Source organism: Canis lupus, chromosome 5, assembly GCF_003254725.2.
Source record: "Canis lupus dingo isolate Sandy chromosome 5, ASM325472v2, whole genome shotgun sequence".
In the NCBI taxonomy this organism is placed as follows: domain Eukaryota; kingdom Metazoa; phylum Chordata; class Mammalia; order Carnivora; family Canidae; genus Canis; species Canis lupus.
In genome coordinates this window covers 73,875,932-73,896,930 of record NC_064247.1, presented here as the reverse complement: position 1 = coordinate 73,896,930, position 20,999 = coordinate 73,875,932, and the positions used below count along the sequence as shown (strand labels likewise).

Genomic DNA, 20,999 nt, shown 5'->3' with positions numbered 1-20,999 from the left:
GGTTAGGTCTATGGTCATAGAGCTAGCAAGTTCCAGGGCTGGAAACTAAATCCCAGCCATCTGGAATGCTGCATGGGATTAAAAAACAGGACTTCAGAAGTACTGAAACAGAGAAGTTGGCAAATTGATCCTTTCCAAATATAGTTGAAGTTCATGTGGGCTTGACCTACAGACTCAGAAATTTTAGCGTTGGAAGGGAGGTCTTTGAGCTCAACCACTTTGTGCAGGTCTTTGAGCTCCACCGCTTTCTCAGAAAGAGTTTAAGGAACCTGTTCCATATATCCAGGATGGATGACCTTCTATTCTTTGCTTAAACAGCTCCAGTAAAAGGAAATTCAAGATTCATGTGGGCTAGATGTTTGCACTGTTGGATAATTCTACGCATTAAAACTCCTTCCTTAAAGTAGCAGAGTTGGCTGCTCTAAGAAATTACACCAAATGTGTTTAATTCTTGTATGTGGAAACCCATATGTCTGCTTCCTCTTTTATATGCTAATGCTCGAAATATATGAAGACAATGCTTGTGTTCTCAATAAATTTGGATGGTTTTCCTGGAGGAGAAAGTAGTTTAGGTTTGCGCAACTTATAGTCCCGGACTCAAATTTCAGTTTGGTCCTTTGCTAGTTATTAATCTTTGGACAACTTCCTTAAATTCTGAGCCTTAATCTCATCTATAAATTGATGAACACAGTGTCTATGCCCTAGGGCTTTTGGGGAGTAAAATATAAAGTTCCCAGCATAGCATAGTGCCAGGCACAGAGTAAGAATCTGGTACCTGTCCGCTTTCTTTCCCGTTTCATTGTTCTGTTGACCTTTCTCTTGATTTCTCTAAATTTTTAAGATGACCCTCTTGAAACATGAGGTTCATAATAAAACTTATTAATTTTACTGTCAGTCCAGAAAGTAAGACTTCCTGTTTCTTCCTGTTATATCCCACCAGTGAACACTGTTCCCTCCGGTTGATTTCATTGTGTACTTGGTTCTGTTGTCTACACAATGAGCAATCCCTCCCCACATTGTGGCAGCTGAAGATGTGATAAGCATACTTTCAACTCAAGTGGCTGATAAAAAATGACAAACAGGACAGACCCGGGGAGTGATCCCCATGTCACTCTGCTGCAGACCTCCCACCAAGTTGACAAGAAGTCATTAATCAACCTCCTCAGTCACGTATGATCATGCTCAGAGCCCTACAACCCGGTCCCCATGTCATAATCCTGCATACACAACTATCAGGGACACTTCATCAAATGCTTCTCAGAAACCAGGGTGCAAGTGTCCTCTGCTTCTCCATCCTCAAGGTACAGTTGTCAACATAGTGTCTGTGGAGTTATTTTGGCACAAAAATACAAACCACGTTAGTGTCAACACGCATTTGTAAATGCTCATCAATTTAATAATCGGCATCAGGCTTTTTGGACAAGATTGCTTCTCTTTAAAAAGATTCAGTCACTTCTTTGGTTTTCCCAAAGGGACTTAAATAATCTCCATTTTAGAATATTTGGGCCTGCCTAATCTAATGGCATCCTTCTTATTCTCTAATAAAATTCAAAATTTATAGAAAATGACGCTAATGAGTCGTCAGACCCTAGAATTGTTTTCACAAGCCCTGAAGGGAGATGTCTGCTTTTATACGCCTGATCACTATCTTCTTTCTCTCTAGGAAAGTTTCCGCTTTTCAAAAATTTATTTGATCTTTTCTTTGTTGTTAGAAGACAGAGTGATGGAGCTCCATTTCAGATCAGTAAGAGAGGAATGGACATAAATATAAAATAAATACCTTATAAAAATAAATACCTTAATTTTTTTATCAAACCAATCTTCCTTATGTCAATTCTAGTTTATTTATCTTTTGAATTCAGAAAATTGGTTTACAAAGCTTTAGAAAAAAAATCTTTACATTTCCACAAGCTTTGTGAATGAGTCAATTCAGCCCCATAACTACCAGAAATCAGCTTTTGTCTGTGTGCATGAATATTTTACCTATTTGTAATCACCGATGTGCTTTTCTATTCCCATTTTATGGTATCAAAACATATCCTAGTTTGTGCTATTACCTATTCCATTAACAACATTTAAGCAAAGTGTGTGATATATCAGCTGCCTAGACTGTAATGTGGATCTTACAACACTGAAAGTCTAACCACCACATAATTTTTAAATTTAATTTTTGGGGAAGTATGAAAAAGATCTTGTCTATACAGATGGTCCCTGACTTCCAATGATTCAGCTTAGGATTTTTTGACTTTATGATGCCATGAATGTGATGTGCATTAAGTAGAAACTGTACTTTGAATTTTGAATTTGGATCTGTTCCTGGGCAGGCGACATGTGGTCTGATGCTGCTTATGATGCTGAGAAGTGGCAGCCACAGCTCCCTGTTAGCCACACAACCAATGAGGGTGAACAATACACCGACAGCCATCTGTACCCAAATAGCCTTTCTGTTTTTCACTTTCACAACAACATTCAATACATTACATGAGTTATTCAACATTTTATTATAAAATAGCCTTTGTGTAAGATTATTTTGCCCAACTATAGGCTAATATAAGTGTCCTGAGCCCATTTAACATCTGCAAAGATGAGCTATGATGGTCAGTGGGTTAGGTGTACTAAATAAATTTTTGATTTATGATATTTTCAACCTACAATGGCTTTATCAGGATGTAACCCTATCATACGTTGAGGGAAGATCTGTACTAGTATAGAATTGCTTTTTGTCTATTGGACTTATTTCCTTAACATCAATTCCCATGAGACAGAGAATTGAGTCAAAGTCAATGAGTATTTTCATTACTCTTTTTTTTTTTAAGATTTTATTTATTTGTTCATGAGAGACACACAGAGAGAGAGAGGCAGAGACACAGGCAGAGGGGGAAGCAGGCTCCACGCAGGGAGCCTGACGTGGGACTCTATCCTGGCGCCCTGGGACCACACTCTGACCTGAAGGCAGACGCCCAACCACTGAGCCACCCAGGCATCCCTGAGTATTCTCATTACTCTTAATGGATATTACTATTTATGCTTAAAATGATTTATAATGCTCCCACTCATGCACAATATATGTTGTTTAAAACTCCAACCACATTATATGTACTGTTAATTTTTCAAGTGTTCTGTTCTATTAGAGAGTATTCTCTTTTATATTGTTCCATCAAGCTTTACATTAGTGGCTGTAAGTACCTGGACAGTCTACAAATTGTAATACTTGTTATATCAACTTCCCCAGCCATAAATTAAAAAGAGGCTTATTCTGTTTATTATTCCTCTCCCTTTGAAATAATGCAATTAGATTGTGTGATGTGGCAACTTTACATCATTTTTTCTATAATATCCATCTACTGCATTTATCAGAGTTGCCTCTAATGCTACCCTTATTACAGGTATGCATAAGCCAATAATAGCAGCTCCCAACTTTGTAAAAGTACATGCAAAACATAAAGGTTTTCACAAGATAAATTGGTCTTCCCTAAAAAAAAATTATTGAGAATATATTTATTTCAAGCATCATAGGTGTTGTGGTACTACAGGCAAAGATGAGTAAAACATGATGCTTCTAATTAGAAACATGTAACTGAGGAAAGGTAATAAAAAAATAAAGAAAGCACAGAAGTTGGGGTCAGAATATGGAAAATCAGCGAGTGACAGAGATTGGAGAAATGAATTTGGGATTGAAAATCCCCTGCCTGGGCAGGAGGGGGAGGTGGAGCTCTTATTGATGAAGACTTATCAGAACCCCAAAGAGATGTCTTCTCTGCAGCTCAAATTTTTTTTAAAAAGGTACCAAATAAGACCAATGCCTAGGGAATCAGAAATAAACTCTTCTCCCTAGAGAAGGGTCTTCTCCTATGGTGTGTTTTTTAAAAGCTGAGATTGTGCTGAGCAACGCAACTCTCTGGGAGCTGTGCTGTGGGAGAATGCAGTGTGTTTGGGGCGTGTTTGCTTTTGGGTGGGGCTTTCCCAAGGAGAAGAATTTGGTCTGGGGTCCAGAAGAGCTCTGAGAACTGGGTTGGCTTTTTCACAAGCCTATAAGAGTGGAATGTGACTTGTACACTGAGCCACCACCATGTTTTGTCATCCCTTGTTAGGGACTGTGAAAGACAATTTGTCATTTCGATGTTCATCAGGCAAGTCCAGCAAAAACCAAGCATCTGCAACTTCTTGTTCTCCTTGGCCACCCAGAAATCCCCCTGTGGCCAGCCCTGGATCTGGAGAATGGAATGTCTGCTACCTTACCCAGCAAGAAATGTCGTTTATTGGTCTTACATAATTCTGGGGACCTACATTCCAGGCAGCTTGTCAAAATACTGGTCAAGTTAATATGTCATTTGATTACCCCCTCATGGCTGCCAAAGAATCAATAAATTCGATACATAAGTAAATAAATAATATCTTTTTTTTTCCTTTTCTTTCTTTTTTTTTTTTTTTGCCATTTACCTTTTCTCCCACTACTGACATGATATTGAATCACTCACTTTGGCTGATTCATCTTGAAATGCATAATACAAATTGTTTCAAAGGGAGGTTGACAGACCTGGATGCAAATCTTGGCCCTGCCACTGTAAGCAAGGGCACTGGCTTCAAGTGTGTGGTTTCCTATGTAGTGAGACTGAATTCTCTCCCAGATTTTTAAATACCTGGTCCTTTCTGATTAGTCAGGTGCCAGTGAACTATCAAGCCCTCAGGGAGGATTCCCCTGATCATTGGACTTAAGTACAGTCTCTCTCCCTCATTCACTCTCCATTCCATTCTGGCATTTCATTTTTGGAATTTTATGTTTATTTTTCATTATAGAACTCGTTGCTATCAAGTATTATCTCATTTATTTGGTTTTTTTTCTGTCTCCTTTAACAAGAAAGTAAGCTAATTCAGTACAACTGGTGTCCTTATAAGAAGAGGAAATCTGTGGCGCCTGGGTGGCTCAGTCGGTTGAGCATCTGCCTTCAGCTCAGGTCATGATCTCAGGGTCCTGGGATTGAGGCCCGAGTCAGGCTCCCTGCTTAGCACGGAGTCTGCTTGAGATCCTCCCTCTCCTTTTGCCCCTCTCCCCCACTCATGCTTGCTTGTGCTCGCTCTCTCTCTCTCTCTCAAATAAATAAAATTAAAAAGAAAATAGAAGAGGAAGTTAGGGCACATGAAGAGACACAACGGAGGAGCAAAGATCATGCATAGAGGCAGTAAGATGGAAGTCATCTGCAAGCCAAAGAGAGAGGCCTCAGAGGAAACCACAGGTATTTTTGATATGGTGAAAGAGAAAACCAGAGTGCTTTGTGATGGCAGCCCTCACAAACTAATACTCCAAAAGTACCTACAGGAACCCAACAAATAATCTGGACTTCAGCAAACTTCAAAACTTTCTGCCTCAAAGGACATTATCAACAAAATGAAAGAAAAAACACCAAACCCTACAAAATGGGGAGAAACATTTGCAAATGACACGATAAAGGTTTAATATCCAGAAAATATATTTTTTAAAAAATCCAAAACTCAACACCAAAAAAGACTAACAATCCAATTTAAAAAATGGCCAAAATACTTGGAGAGACATTTCTCTAAAGACAATATACAGATGGCCAAGAAGCACATAGGAAGATGCTCAGTGTAGTCATCAAGAAAACCAGAAGCACAATGAGAGGAGGTAGCTGGGTGGCTCAGTCAGCTGAGCATCTGCCTTTGGCTCAGGTCATGATCCTGGGGTCCTGGGATCCAGTCCTAAATCAGGCTCCCTGCTCAGCAGGGGTCTGCTTCTCCCTCTGCTCCTCCCCATGCTTGCATGTGGTCGCTCGCTCTCTCCCCCTCCCCCAAATAAATAAATAAATAAAATCTTTTTTAAAAGAAAGCACAATGAGATACCACCTCATACCCATTATGATGGCGATAATAAAACACAGAAATGACAAGTGTTGGTGAGGGTGTAAAGAAACCGGAACCTGCATACACTGGGAATAGGAATGGAAAATGATGCAGCTGCTGCAGGAAACAGTGCGGACATTCCTCAAAAAGCTAAATGTAGAATTGACTTCAGGCAACTCCACTACTAGATATATAAAGAATTGAAAATGGACTCAGGTATTCATATGCTAATGTTTACGGCAGCATTATTCACAAGAGCCAAAGGCGAAATCAACCCAAGATCCACAAACAGATTCAGGGGTAATGAAGGCAGTCTATCCACATAAGCAACCATAAAAAGGAATAGAATTCTGACACGTGTTACAATGTGGATAAATCTAGAAACATCATGCCAAGTGAAATAAGGCAGACACAAAAGGACAGTGTGTGATCCACTTATGAAATATCTAGAAGAGGCAAATTCAAAGAGTCAGAATACAAACCTAGAGATCACCAGTGGACAGAGGAAGAAGGGAGATTGGGGAGTTACTGCTTATGGGTTACAGAGTTCCTGCTTGGGGTGATTAAAAAAAACTTCAGAAACAGATCATGGCCATGGTAGCTTGGCACTATGAATGTTAATGTGTACTTAATGTCACTGTACTGTACACTTAAAAACGGTTCAAATGGCAAATGTTACATTTACCACGAAAAGGAAAAAAATGAATAAATGATTTATAACACCACTGTTTTTCTTTGTCCAGATTGGATGTGTCCTATCAATAGTTGGTATAACTGATGCTATATTTAAGTAACTTTTTTTTTTTTATATTTAAGTAACTTTTTGGGGGTAGGGGCACATGACTGGCTCAGCCCGTGGAGTATGTGACTCTTGATTTCAGCCCCATGTTTGGTGTAGGGATTACTTAAAAGAAGCATTTTTTCTCCTCGGATTTTATTTCTAACATGACTTTGGAGGTATGCCATTATGATTTTGTAAGTTGGGGATTTCACATATCCTGTACATATTCTTCCTTGGAAGCAAGCTTCAAAACTGGCTTTGGGAATCTTCTCTAAAGCCACAGACTAGGTTCAGCTCCCTGTGCAAGGCACCATCACAGCTTGCTTTTTCTTCATAATGCCCATTATCACTGGTATCCCTGTCACAGTGTGTGGCATATAGTAGGTGCTTAATAGGAACCTATTAATGGATAGAAGTAATAAATGTAGCCAGAGTATGCTAACTCTTCTAGTAAATGTAGCCAGAGTATCCTAACTCTTGCATGATGACAAATCAAAGCAATTTAACTTCATATAGAACATCAAACTTCCATGTTAATATCGTCGATATTAAGCTTTTCTTTTTTTTTTTTCAATCTTCAGTAGGCACTCCATCGAAGATATATTTTAAGCTTGAAATCTCCAAAACAGTATGAATTTCTTTGAGTTACTATGTGTAGGAAAGTGCCCAGTATAATTTATTCAAAATTCCTTTAAGGAACCCTAAGTACACTCTTTCTCTCCAATCATGTCTAGTCTTAGGATTACGTGTGTGTTTAAGGAGGATACAAATGTCTTGGAAACATAACATTTCTGTGTTGAAAATGCTCCAGGGGGAGCTTCCACAGAGCCAAAGCATACGTGGCAGGGATGAAGGGCTTTTGGAGGGATGGGGAAGGCAAACTCATCCTGAGAGCAAATCAGTGAAGATTTCAGGAAACGTGATAGAACAAGCCTGATTTAGAAGATTGAGCTCCCTCCTCATAATTGACTCTACAGCTGTAGACATCTTGACCTCTTTGTGCTTCAGAGTCTTTATTGTAAAGTGTAATCATTAGATCTGTATCATTTGATCGTGGGAGGGGTTAAAGGAGATGATGAGTAAAACAGCTCCTGTTTCAGGTGCTTAATTAAACTATCCTCATCACCACCACCACCATTGTCTCCCTGATAAAGCAAATGTGACACGCAGAGGACTACTGACCCCATAACCAAGACCCTCATGCCTCATCTTGGAACCTAAACTCATCAATCTGTTGGACGGCCCCTGATCTGGGAGCAACCGCAGTCCTAAAGATCCAGGTCCTTGAATCATGGTTTATAAGTTCATTAACTATCAACAGTGTTCCCTGCAATATCAACACAGTGAACAGTGTCACTTTCTCAAGTGTCCACCAACATACTCAGATATTAAAATTTACTGTTTAATTTTAATTTCTTTAGAAAGAGAGAGAGAGAGAGCAGGGGCAGAGAGTGTGGGAGAGAGACAGAATTTTAAGTAGGCTCCACACCTAGTGTGGAGACACATGTAGGGCTCAATCCCATGACCCTGAGACCACGACCTGAACTGAAGTCAAGAGTCAGACACTTAACCAACTGAGCCACCCAGGCACCTCTAAAATTTGCTGTTTAAAGAAAGAAAAAAAAAAAAAAAACAGGGATTTTTCTATCAAACCTCTCCACTTTTACATTTTACTGTGTGCTAGTATTTTGACCCATGTGGACCTGCTTACGGATGTTTTATGTGGATAGGAATAGCCTGACTTCTGTAGCCATGTCTCAAGAGCTTTATCAGTTCTCAAGAAGCTTGAGTTCTCAAAGTGGGTACAGGAGCAGCTGGTACAATGCCCGGCCTAGTTGCTGAGGTTTCTGTTCTATCATTCTCCAGGAGGCACTGGACAGGGCCAGTGTTGTTCGAAAATAGTTTATTTTTATGGAACACCTGTATAAAGCTTGCACCAAAGCCATTGGTGGTAAAGGCACAGGGTCCTGCCCTTTGCAAGAAAATCTCTTTAATGGCCAGGGCCGATTTCAGCCTACCAGGGATTTGACTGTTTAATTGGACTTCTGGTTAGGCATGAGAGAGCCTACATTCCCCATTCCCAACTGCAGAAAATGTGAACCAGGCACCAGTGGTAGTTTTGGAGATGGTTTTCGGAAGCGCATGAACAAAACAACAATGAAATCTCGGGAGCTGAACATTACTGAAAAGGGACTCACTTTCTCACTTGCTGATTACATCAAGAGGAAGTGTTTTGGCTCAGAATGAGTAGGTCTTTAATACTTCTCTATTAAAAAGAGAGATTAGCAAGCATTAAGGAGAAAACAAGCCTGAGGCTAGAACCTTTGGCAGGCAACAGTATCTAATTAGAAGGTAATTGGAAAAAAATACAATGAAAATAATACACTGTTTTAAAATTCTTATTATGGCAAGTGATATAAAGATTCCTTTTTAAGTATTTCTATTGGGAAAAAAATGTGAGTTGGCTTAAAGACAAATATTAAGGAAATATTAGTACACAGGGTCCTCTGAATATGTGCTGAGGGATTCTGATGTTTCTCCTATAATCTCCTTTTTGCTCCTTTACTTGCAACCTGACAGTAGAGAATAAAAATGAGGAATTTTTAATCTCCTGAAAATTCTACATGCAATAGAACAATGGTCTCTTGGCTATTCCCTTCATTTTTAGAGTCAATAGCTTGTTTTAATTAGATAATCTCTAAGGCTTCTTCAGGCTATAACTGCTTACTTTTTAGATGAGACTATTGGGTCGCAGAGAGGTAATGGAATTTGCCCAAAGACACAGGGCTAGTAAGTGGCAGAGCCAATCCAAGGACTCATGGCTCCCTGTTTGCCATCTGCCGGGTAAAGTTGTCCAAGTAGGTTTGAGGCAATATTCCCCCTCTTCGTGGTTCCAAATGTACTTTCTTCCTGCAAACTCTAGCCTGTAGGTATTGGCCAACTGGGACAGGAGGAGCATCAGCTTGCCAACTCCAAGGCACAGACCATCTGGTGTGTGAGAAAGACATGTGTGATGATGACCTCAGGGATGGGATGACACCAGCCCCAAAGCCACTGGAGACTCCGCAGTTCCGTTCTTCCAGAGAGCTTAATGATGGTCTCTTCCTTCCTATGACATGGGAGTCTACCCTGTGTTTATTGTTCCCACAGCCCAGACCCAGGGTGGGCCTTCTGTGATTGCTTCCCAGCCCCACCCTGTCTAAACATGCAGCCCCTACCGAGTTCTCTTCTGACGCCCAGCAGAACTTCCCCAAACCCTACCACTGATAAAAAAAAATCCAAAGCCATCATAGAAAATGCCAGAGGTGCCTGTGTCATTTTGTTTATTAGATTTGGTCCCGCTGATGGTTGAAAACCCATTTACTTTTTAACAAAAAGAATTTCAAAGGGAAAACTGCCATAGGGAAAATCACTTCCTGGCCTCACTTGTCCAAACAGGCACCCATCCACTTAGTGTGACATGCATCCTACTGAATCATTCAGAAACTGAAAAATTGCAAAGTCTGTCCTGTGGCCCCAATTTTTCCCTTTGGGCATCTCTTTTCTCATTCATTTTGTAATTGGGGCAACTGGGAACTCTGTAAAATCAAGTGCTGTGGTGTCGTTGTAGGAAAAGCACACTGATCTACTGGTTTAGCAGGAACCGCATTGGAATTCTGCTAGAGTGACACCTGGGATGCGACAGGGAATCTTTCTGGGAACTTAGGTTACGAAGGTTTGCACCCAGGGTTCACTCTCAGCTATCTTGACCAGCACTTTCTGAACTGTAGCCACCATCAAATGAGGAGTCATTTGGATAATGGGTGAGAAGACAACTTTACAAAAAAAAACTAGAACAGTCTAGTTCCTTTCCTCCTCTGCTCAAAAATGTGGCTGCCATCAGCTCTTTCATCCTTCAGGGAGAAATCTGGATGAAACTGCCTGATACAGAATAAAGGTTCATGCTATGCTGTCAGAGACCAGTCAAAGATCACTTCCTGACGTCACCTGGTGCTCAAGCAGAAGGCCGATAAATGCTCCAGCACAGTGGCAAGACAGCCCAGTGGTCAAGAACATGGTGGGAAAGTCAGGCTGCCTGCATTTGAGAATCTTGCCTCCAACACAAACCAGCTCTGGACTCGAGGCATTTAACTTCTCTGCTCATTTTCCATAGGGAGACTCTAACAAGATCTTCCTCACTGGTTGTGGAAGGATCACCGAAAACCCTGAGAATGTGCCCAGCACTAAGTCTTTATGGCTTCAACATGCATGTGCCAATGACAATAATAATTGGCAGCCTTTGCTCACCCCAAGGTGAAGAAACTAGGGCCCGGAATTCCCTCTCCTGCCCAGTTATATGTGATATATAATGAAGTCTCATCCCTGCCTCCCTACAATTCAGGATCTTGTATTGGGTACGTTGCTTCCTCTCCATATTTACCGGGACTCTTTTAGTTGTAAGTAACAGAAGCTCAATTCAAATCAGTTTAGGCATACGGTAGGATTTACTAGATCATGCAACTGGGAAGTCCAGGCACTGGCTTCTGATCTGGTGAGATCTGCAGATTATGAACGACCAAACTGTGATGACCTCCTTTTTTTCTCTGATGTATCACCCTCCCCCACACTGCCTAGCCCCACTGTACTCCAATTCTTGCCTGTGTCTGCCTTATGTGTCGTCTTGTTCTCTCCTACTGCATACAAGTTCTTTGCATGGTTTGGTAGGTGGCTCCCAGAGAGCTCTGACTCATGCCTTCCTATCCTGTGTCCCAAAAGACAAAACTCCTTTTCTTTTGGCCCCAGATGAACAAAGTCTTGGGGAAGAACCTGGAGTGACCCAGCCTAGGGCCTGGAAGTAAAGGCTGGGCCAGTTGCCATGGCTGGAGTCACATGGCTCCAACGATTGGCTGGGCCTGCGTTAATGCCCAACCAAGTCTCTGCTCAGGAAAGAAACTAAGTATATTAATTTTTAATCTTTATTTTCTCCAATTTGTTGTTGTTAGTAACTCAAGACATTGTATATTTTCCCCAACCAAGAGTTCATTTGTTTGTTTGTTTTCAACGCTGAGACTTGCTGAGCTAGAGTATCGTTCACTATGAGATGGGAGGATGGTGACCGATCCTGGTGAGGTCCCTGTGTCTGCACCCTATGTTTTGACTTAATTCAGACCCTGAAGGAGCAGGAAAGTGGTCTGCAGTGCTCCAATGAGTATTCTGTGCTCCTGTTTTCAAGCCCTCTCCTCCCACCGAGATCCTTTCAAGAGAATGCATAGCACAGGAAAGAATATAAGTAACTATTTTCAAGACACAAACTTGGGATGAGATCTGGGCACTACCACTTAGGAGCTGTGTGAGCTTAGACAAGCTATGATACCTGCCTGCACCTCGCCCTCCTCCCCTGCAAATGAGGGTAGCTTAGTTATTTCAAAGCCTCATTGATAAGGTTAAATAAGATATTGGGAAGCATATCTTCTGCTTCCATGTAAGATAAATTAACAAGATCCACCCTCCCACCTGAAATAAACCAATAAATGAAGAGAGGCAAAATACAGGGAAAAATTATTTTCAAGACACTGTACACCACCAAGCAACAAAAGATTGTGATCCCTGGGAGATGGAGAAAAATGAAGCAAACACTATGATTGCTCCAGCTCACTTCCTTGAAAAGGCTTGCAGTCTGTGGGAGGAACTAGAAGAGACTCTGTGAGTTGAATCACTGAGCTGAGTGTCCAGGGAGACTGGGCAGCTATAATATGTAGACTTCTGTGAACCCGGTACACAGGGCAGAATTTTGGAGACGAGAGAGCTGCATGTGGAGAGAACCCCAAGGATCAGCAAGACGGTCCTCCCTGAATACTCAGCAGAGTAGTGATCAGCACAGGCCTGTGAGGAAACTACTCAAAATAAGGGAAAGATTCATCCAAAAGGACAGAAGAGAACATTGTCTGATACTCTCACAGGACCAGGGATAATGCCGCTCATCCCGGCTAGACCTCTTATTTCATGGGCACTGGGGAGAGTGCGCAGGAAGGCCTTGCTTCGGTAGTAGGGGTTAATTAGCTCTAGACTGAGCATTGCTTCCAACCTGCCCAGCAAATCATACCTAGGAAGATCCAAAATGATGGAGCTGTTGCCAAGAAACGTCACTGCATCTCCAAAAAAATCTCCAAAATGTTTATCAAGGTGAAATTCACGATGGCTAACATCCCAGCGTCAGCACGCATGCAGCGGAACCAGAAAATATGACCCAAATGGTGAATAATGAATAAGCTGAAACTGACCCAGAACTGCCACAGATGTTAAAATTAGCAGGAAAGGACATTAGAACAATTATAACTGTATTCCAGATGGTCAGAAGTTGAGCTTTAATTAAAGATGGCTTTGACTTAAAAAGACATAAAAGAGGTCTTTCTTTCTTTTTTCTTTCTTTCTTTCTTTCTTTCTTTCTTTCTTTCTTTCTTTCTTCTTTCTTTTCTCTCTCCTTTCTTTTTCTGTCTTCTTTATTTCTCTCTCTTTTTCTCTCTTTTCTTTCTTCTTTCTTTTTTCTTTCTTTCTTTCTTTCTTTCTTTCTTTCTTTCTTCTTTCTTCTTTCTTTTCTCTCTCCTTTCTTTCTTTTTCTGTCTTCTTTATTTCTCTCTTTCTTTTTCTCTCTTTTCTTTCTTCTTTCTTTCTTCTTTCTTTCTTTCTTTCTTTCTTTCTTTCTTTCTTTCTTTCCTTCTTTCTTTCTTTCTTTCTTTCTTTTCTTTCTTTCGATTCACATTGAGCTTCTAGACCTGAAATGTATGGTGTGTAAAATGAATAATACACTGTATGAAAAGAGAGGATCAGCGAACCAAAGAGCAATTTCAAGTAGCCTAATATACATGTAATTGTGTTCCATGAAGAAGAGAGTACATGTGGGCAAAAAGAGTATTTGCAGAAATAGTCGATAATCCGCCTAAAAATTTAATAAAAGCTATACGCCTATAGGTCCAAGAAACTCAATGTCTTCCTAGCACAAGAGACATGAAGAAGTCTATCACAATCAAAACCTGCTCAAAATCGTCAAAATCATAATTGCAATATGCTTAAAATCAGTAATAAATAGCAAATCTTAAAAGCAGCCAGAGAAAAAGAGCCATGTATAGAAAAGCTCAGATAAAGATGAAAGCAGCTTTCTTAGTGCGAGCGAGGCAAGGAAGGGGGCAGAGGGGTAGTCTAAAGGAATGAGTAGGCCTTGCCTTCTGTCTTCTTCTGTACCATCTGCAAAGAAGGTGATGGTGGCTTCCCAGTCTGTGGGGAGAACAGAAAATAAGAGAGTTTGCTCTAAGGATGGAAGCTACCTGACTGGGAAAATGCACACGTTACCTCTGTTCACACCCCACACCGGTCAAGGACTTACTGCCAGGGCCACACCTGGCTGCGGGGATGCCTGTAAGCATAGGCTCTGACTTCAGACTGGAGGGAGACAGAGGAACACACACACAGAGTTCCAGGTGATCGCCAGCATTGGCCACATCGCGCTATTGCCACTTAGTCTTTATCTGGCGGCCTCTTTATTTGGCCAATTAGCAAATGTGTGGCTACCTCAGAAGACTTCAGGCTCCATGAGGAAAGAAACCAAGTCAGTCTAGTATATTCCTGTCCAAAACCTGGTTTTGTTGTTGCCGTTTTGTTTTCGTTGCTTTTTCTTTTTTATACTGTTTCTCTATGTTTTTTTAAAAGCAGGCTTATTGAGATATAATTCATGTACCACATAATTCACTCAATTAAAATGTACAGGTCAGCGTATTTGAGTATATTTGCAGGTATATATGCAACCATTCCGTGGCCTCATTTTAGAGCTTCGGGCCACCCGAAAGGAACCTCATACCGATTAGTAGTCACTGGCTTTTCTCTTCCGTTTCAATGCTAAGCAACATGTAATCTAGTTTCTATGTTCCAAACGCACGAAATAGCAACAAATCTGCATTCTTAGCACCTGCCATGTGGTGGGCACTCCATAAATATACACTGGACATAATTAAAATGTTTTGTTGTCAGCATACCTTCTCAAGTTAGATTCCCGCCCCCCCCCCTCAAGGATTTTTCAAAATACATATTGCTACTTGGGTGAATTCTATCATTTTCTCTTGGTGTCCAGAAGAAGCAAATAAAATCACACTATCCGGCAGCTGGTAATGATCTCCTTCTGCCTCCACCATGGACACCCATGAAGGGAACAATCGTAGCTCCCATTTTACAGATGAACACACCTGAGTCTGTCTCCTCTTCACCCTCTGGCCGATTCTGAGAATTGTTGACCCATTTACCCAACACACATTGGAGTCCTCTGCTTCAGCCAAGCCAGAAAACAAAACCCCCAAGCCTGAGAAAATGTTGTTTTAGCAGGACTTCTTTTGACCCAGGTGTGCAACCTATTCTATAAACAATATTTGTTTTTTTTTAAGATTTATTTATTTATTTATTCATGAGAGAGAGAAAGAGAGAGAGAGAGAGAGAGGCAGAGACACAGGCAGAGGGAGAAGCAGGCTCCATGCAGGGAGCCTGAAGTGGGACTCGATCCCGGGTCTCCAGGATCACACCCTGGGGTGAAGGCGGCGCTAAACCGCTGAGCCACCTGGGCTGCCCTATAAACAATATTTGTTTTTAAACTGAACCCTTACAACCTGCTGTCTGATGTGCCCGCCAACCACCCTCCTATCAGGCAATCTGCCTGTACCATCACTTTCCCCAGAGTAACATAAATATCCACACCAACACTCAGGAAAACTGGACATCTTCGCAGACAAGAATTTTTTTGTTCCTTAAACTGTTTCCCAGCTTGCTCTCAAGCTGCCAAGGTGCCTCTCTTCAATCACTTGATATTCTGACTTTTCTTACAGTAAACTCCACAAACAACCGGGAGCACAGGCGCCCTCTCTGACTGTGTGGGTTCTGGGTATGTGGAAGCAGGAGGGCTGCCGGGGGCCCTGGTTTTCTTCTAGAAGGTCCTCACAGTTTGGATCTCTTGGCTTTGTTTTAATACAGCCACTTAAGGTACCAAAATGAAAACAAAACTTGTTTGAAGTATCTATTTCAGAGCTCCTGGTCCTCGCCCCCAGCCACGGAGTTGCCAAATGCTGCTGTCTGCACCGTCTCTCCTTTCCAACTGGGCCCTTTTCAAGGAAACAGTGGTCTTTCTTTCCAGACACCTTGTGGAAAGGATGGAGGAAACAAAGCAAGGCTGGTGAGGGCGGGGGCTTGGGCTGAGCGGCAGGCTGGTGCCGGTGTCTGGGAGCAGGCCCCCCCGCCCCCGCCCCAGGCCAGCTCCTGCAGGCTTTGATGTTGTGAAGGCCTGTGGACCGCAGCCGGGGAAACTGAGATACACTGACCTGATAATTGATTATTCAGCTGCACCTTGCGAAGACCCAGCCTGGCAGGGGCTGACAGCTATTGCTTCCTTTTGCTGCCTTGGCGGGTGGGCGCCAAGGAAGTCTGGGGCAAAGCTGCAGCCTTTTGCGGGGATGGAGGTAGGAAGTCATCCCGCCCGTGAAGCCCATTTTCAGGTATTCCCAAGCCTCCTTTTTTTCTGATCCAGGGTGAGATGGGCAGGGGCGTGAGGCAGAACCTGATAAGAAGGGAAAGACAGAGCCATTGATGCTTGGGGGGAGAAGAAGGAAAATGAGTGCAGACACTATGGACACACGGAATTTTTGTGGGCTTAATGATTTTTCAATTCTGTGTGGGGTGGATAATATGAATGTACTGGAGTCCAGTGTGTGCACAAGTTGTTTTTTTTTTTTCCTTAAGATAGTAATACCGATCTACCATGTTTTCGTTTCACTACATGTTGACTTTCACTTATTTTAAAATATATTACTGAAAGAGCTTATGAAATTTTATACCACTGTTCCCCTCAATGCAATTTTCTTGTTACTTTTTGACAGATGAACAAATGTCTATGATAATTTTTGAGTAATAACTTCTAATGGTTGTTTTTCCTGAGCATAATGGGCAAACATTTCTGGGGTGGAAGAGAAAAGTTGGAGGCTGTCTAAGACAGGGATTTGAGCTCGTTGTCTAGGAGTCTTATGGGGAAGGGGAGAAAATGGGAAAGGACACATCAGATTTTCCCAGGAGAAAATTCATGCACACACTTAGAATTATTTTAAAATCATCTCACTGCTTAGATTTACTGTTGTTCAAATAATTTCACCCATTTTGAAATTTCAAGGGATTGAGCTGTTTACGCTTACTATAAAGGGAGAAATGTTGACTTAGTAACAACCTTTCGTTTCTAGACAGATAAACTGATCTTAGGGTGACTTGCCAAATGCAATCCTGCTAGTGCAAGTGGCAGAGCTAAGAATTGGGACCCATCACTGTGATTCCAAACACAACTCCCTTCTTCTGATACTCTTGGATTTTGTGGCTAGAAGTACCTATTTGAGTATCTGTCCCAATTATCTGCTAAAGAGAGGAAAATGAGGATCCTCTGCATGACAGCTGATATGCTACTAGATATAATGAGTGTTCAATAGGTAGCATTAGTCTGAGCTAATTACTGTGCTAAGCATTTTATATGTATCATCTCTTTCAAATCTCATAACAATACTATAAGTTGGGTACTACAATACCCCCATTTGTAGGTGAGAAAACTGAAGGAGAGAGAGAGAGAGATTTTGCACAAAGTCACACCATCAGCATATGGCTGACTCTGTATGAGTATTCATGACAGCTGAATACAGAATCATACTCCTAATTGCTGGAGCATACGGATATCTAAGATTTCAGCTATTTGGGTTCTCAAACAATGTGGCTCCAGCTTGACTAGAGTTTGAGTAGAATTTGACCATTATTCCTTCTCCATGTCTGATAATAGCATGGACTGCCTCATTATGTAGTGAGCTGCATGTCATGGAGGGGTATAAAGTAGGTATAGAATATCCACTGAGAGGGGCACCTGGGAGGTTTAGTTGGTCAGCAGCTGACCCTTGGTTTCAGCTCAGGTGATCTCAGGGTCCTGAGATTGAGCCCTGCATTGGGCTCCATGCTCAGTGGATTCTCTTTCCCTCTGCCCCACCCACACTCTCATTCTCTATCTCCCAAATAAATACATAAATCTTTAATTAAAAAAAAAACACAAAAATGCCCACTGAGAAAAGATATCTCTGATCCAGGATGAAGCCACTATCTTGAGGTCTTTCCCAATATTGGGAGTCTATGATGCTCATGACTTGCCTCTTAGCTTTGGACCCATGAGTCTTGGCTTTCCCACTCATCTTTCAGGTTGTGGTATGTGTCTGGCACCTTTGCCACAAGCTTTTTTGCTCATGTAACTAACTGGCCATAAGGCAATTTTGCCATAAAAGACAAAATCATTAAAGTAGAAGAGGGACATTCATTAAAAAGGAAATGAATGAAACATGAAAAATGAACAAAATTAAAGACTATTGTAAAATGCAAAATATTTAAATACATTCATAATGTATTGTATATATTCATGGCAGCACTGCAAGTAACTGATTTTATTTTGTGTACTGTATGTAAGCATTTGTCTTCAAAGTCTTCAAAGTCTTTCATTCATGGTATACTTTTTTTTTTTTTTGCTTACGGATTCATCTTCTTGTTCAGCATTCCACTTTTTCTTTTTTTGCTAAAATTTCTTTCTTCATTAAGAGAGGTATCAGTTTCCAAATACTACTGCACATTTGTAACTGAGCTTTGTGCTGTGCTGTGGAAGCATCTGTGCTGTTGTCTGTTCTTGGCATACTGTCACGTGTTTGTCAATAGATGTTCCAAAGTTCTATAAGAAATGGTCCACTGTGTGGACCATTACGAGGGCTGAGATTAATAGAATATAAAACTGAAAGTACTCTGTCAATCGAGAAATGAAACCAAACTGTCAACCAGGTTGTTTTTTTTTTAATTTTTATTTATTTATGATAGTCACACACACAGAGAGAGAGAGAGAGAGAGAGAGAGAGAGAGAGGCAGAGACATAGGCAGAGGGAGAAGCAGGCTCCATGCACTGGGAGCCCGACGTGGGATTCGATCCCGAGTCTCCAGGATCGCGCCCTGGGCCAAAGGCAGGTGCTAAACCGCTGCGCCACCCAGGGATCCCCCAGGTTGGTTTTTAAAAAATATCTTTTATAGCAATATTGCCTTACAGCCAAGTAGTTAAGGGGCAAAAGTTCTGTGTCAAAGATGGTTATGGCAAAACTCTCTAGAACATTCTGCTATCCATTGGTGTCACCAAGGTGTATATGGTCCTGACCATACTGCTAAGTTGCATTCACAGTATATGTGAATTCTGGGGAGAAGGATTTCTGAGAGTGCAGTGATGCCTTTTCTCAGCCCAGTAAATCAGGCAATAAACAACACTGAAAGAGTAAGACTTTTGCCTGAGTCCTAGCTAGCATGGCAACAAGCCCCAGGCTTGCTGTAGAATGCTGAAGCCATACCAACCTAACAAATCTTTGCTTGGAAGCTCCTTGCCACACAGACAGACACCTAGCAGCATGCTGGAAGCACAGATTATGTGAACAGGAAAGGACTCTTTTATTAAATAAAAGTCACTTTCATTTTGACATGAGAAAAAAACAGAGCAAGCAAATTGTTCCATGTCACACAGCAAGTTGGTGGTAAAGTCAGCACTGAAACTTTGACTGCAATACCTCCAAGATCTTCCTGAAGGCTCCTTTCATCCATCTATCCATCCATATAACAAACTTCTATTAAAAGTTTTCTTTCCTGTTGTCTATGTAAGATGATGGAGTTTAAAAGATAAAGGCTCCCCATTTCTTGTTTTGGGAGCTAATCGTGCAGCAGGGAGAGAAACACATATCCAACCCTTACAGTAATTTGGTAAGAACTGTAATCAAGACATATGGATTCTATAGAAAGAGAAGAAGGTGGTTGAATTTCCAGGGAAGGCATCCTAGAAGGAGTTATGTTTGAACTAAACTTTGCAGGATGAGTAAGAATGTGTTAGGTGAGAGAGTGGGTAACCAAAAAAAAAAAAAAAAAAGTACGGCAGATGTGTGAGTGGCTATGTGGACATGAGATAGAGACAGAGAACCTTCACCTCACATGAATGCTAAAAACAGAGGTGGGAAAAGCTTTACAAAGTAGAAGCAATGGTTACCTTAGAAAAATCTTTGGGATGTGGGAAACCTCCTACCAAAGGAATCCATAGAAATGTGGCCAGTCTGGAAGAACTGTCTTAAAACAATGTAAAATATCCGAGGACCTATCTAGCTAGCTTGCCTTAACTCATTTCACATCAGTGCAATCTTCTAAGATGGTTGTTGGCATCAAGAAGAAAGTGGGGGAAGACTAGGGAAGCATAGCATTCTTTCAACCATATTCTTCTGTGGAGCCAGCTTATGGTTATGGTCTAAGCCATATATAATTTAGTGACACCAAGAGACACCGTAATCTGAGAGAGACAGTGGGGAAGCCAAGACTAATGTCTCAAAAGCCAAGAGGCAAGCTACAGAAAGCACGTCTCATGAACCATAGTTGTTGGTTCCATAGGTGAGCAATATTAGTAACTCCACCTGATGGTTCAAGAGTCCTTTGGCTGGGTCCACCCTTCTATATGCAAAAGGCTCATTTCAAGGGGGTCCAAGGATTGCTATGAGTGAAAAATATGTTCCGTGTGGTTAGGGTGGTAACAGAATGGATATCTCACTGCCCACTCCGAGAAGGCCCATATCCCTCAAGGAACTGACAAAGCTAAAATGGTCTCTCCATCAAAGCTGTGGCACGGTGCCAATAAAGCCAAAATGAAGAGTTTACAGTTCCAGAAGGGGTCACATGTCTCTTTGAGGAGAGAGTGACTGGATTTTCTTTCTCTTTAGCATGTCTCTGCCTAGACATGCTTCATTTTTTTTTTTCCAAAAGATTTGCTTTAGGTCAGCCGGAGAGAGGAGTTTTGCTTAACTCAAGATTTGGCACAGGCAGCTGGAATGGAATAAATTTTGAAAGATCCAAAATGTGGGGTCTGGAATGACCAGCCAAAGTTATTCAGCTTTTTTTTTCCACATAAAGTCAGTGACTACTGAAAAGGTATTAGTAAGTCTACACTGCCTATAATTATTTGACACATACGAAGAGCTACACAGCTCCTATTTTAAATACATATACACTGTGATGGTTAACTTTCTGTGTCAACTTGACCAGGCCACGGTGCCTAGATATTTGATCCCCTATTATTCTGGATGTTTCTGTGAAGGAGTTTATTGGATGATATTGACAATTTATATTGGTAGACTTTGAGCAAAGCAGATGACTCCCATCATGTGGGTGGGCCTCATCCAATCAGTTGAAGGTCTTAATTGAACAAAGATGAACTTCCCCCATGCAAGAAGGAATTCTACCCACTGGCTGCCTCTGAAATGGAAGAGCAATTTTTTCT

At 41.4% G+C, this 20,999-nt stretch overlaps 1 long non-coding RNA gene across 1 annotated transcript in view; it reads right to left on the bottom strand.

Annotated features, from left to right (window-relative positions):
- Positions 1-15,977: 15,977 nt before the first annotated feature.
- Positions 15,978-20,999, bottom strand: part of LOC112647636 (uncharacterized) — a 46,908-nt gene continuing 41,886 nt past the window's right edge. Inside the window, exon 3 of the long non-coding RNA XR_003128393.1 lies at positions 15,978-16,205. This is a non-coding gene — a long non-coding RNA (uncharacterized LOC112647636). The remainder of the gene's footprint in view (positions 16,206-20,999) is intronic.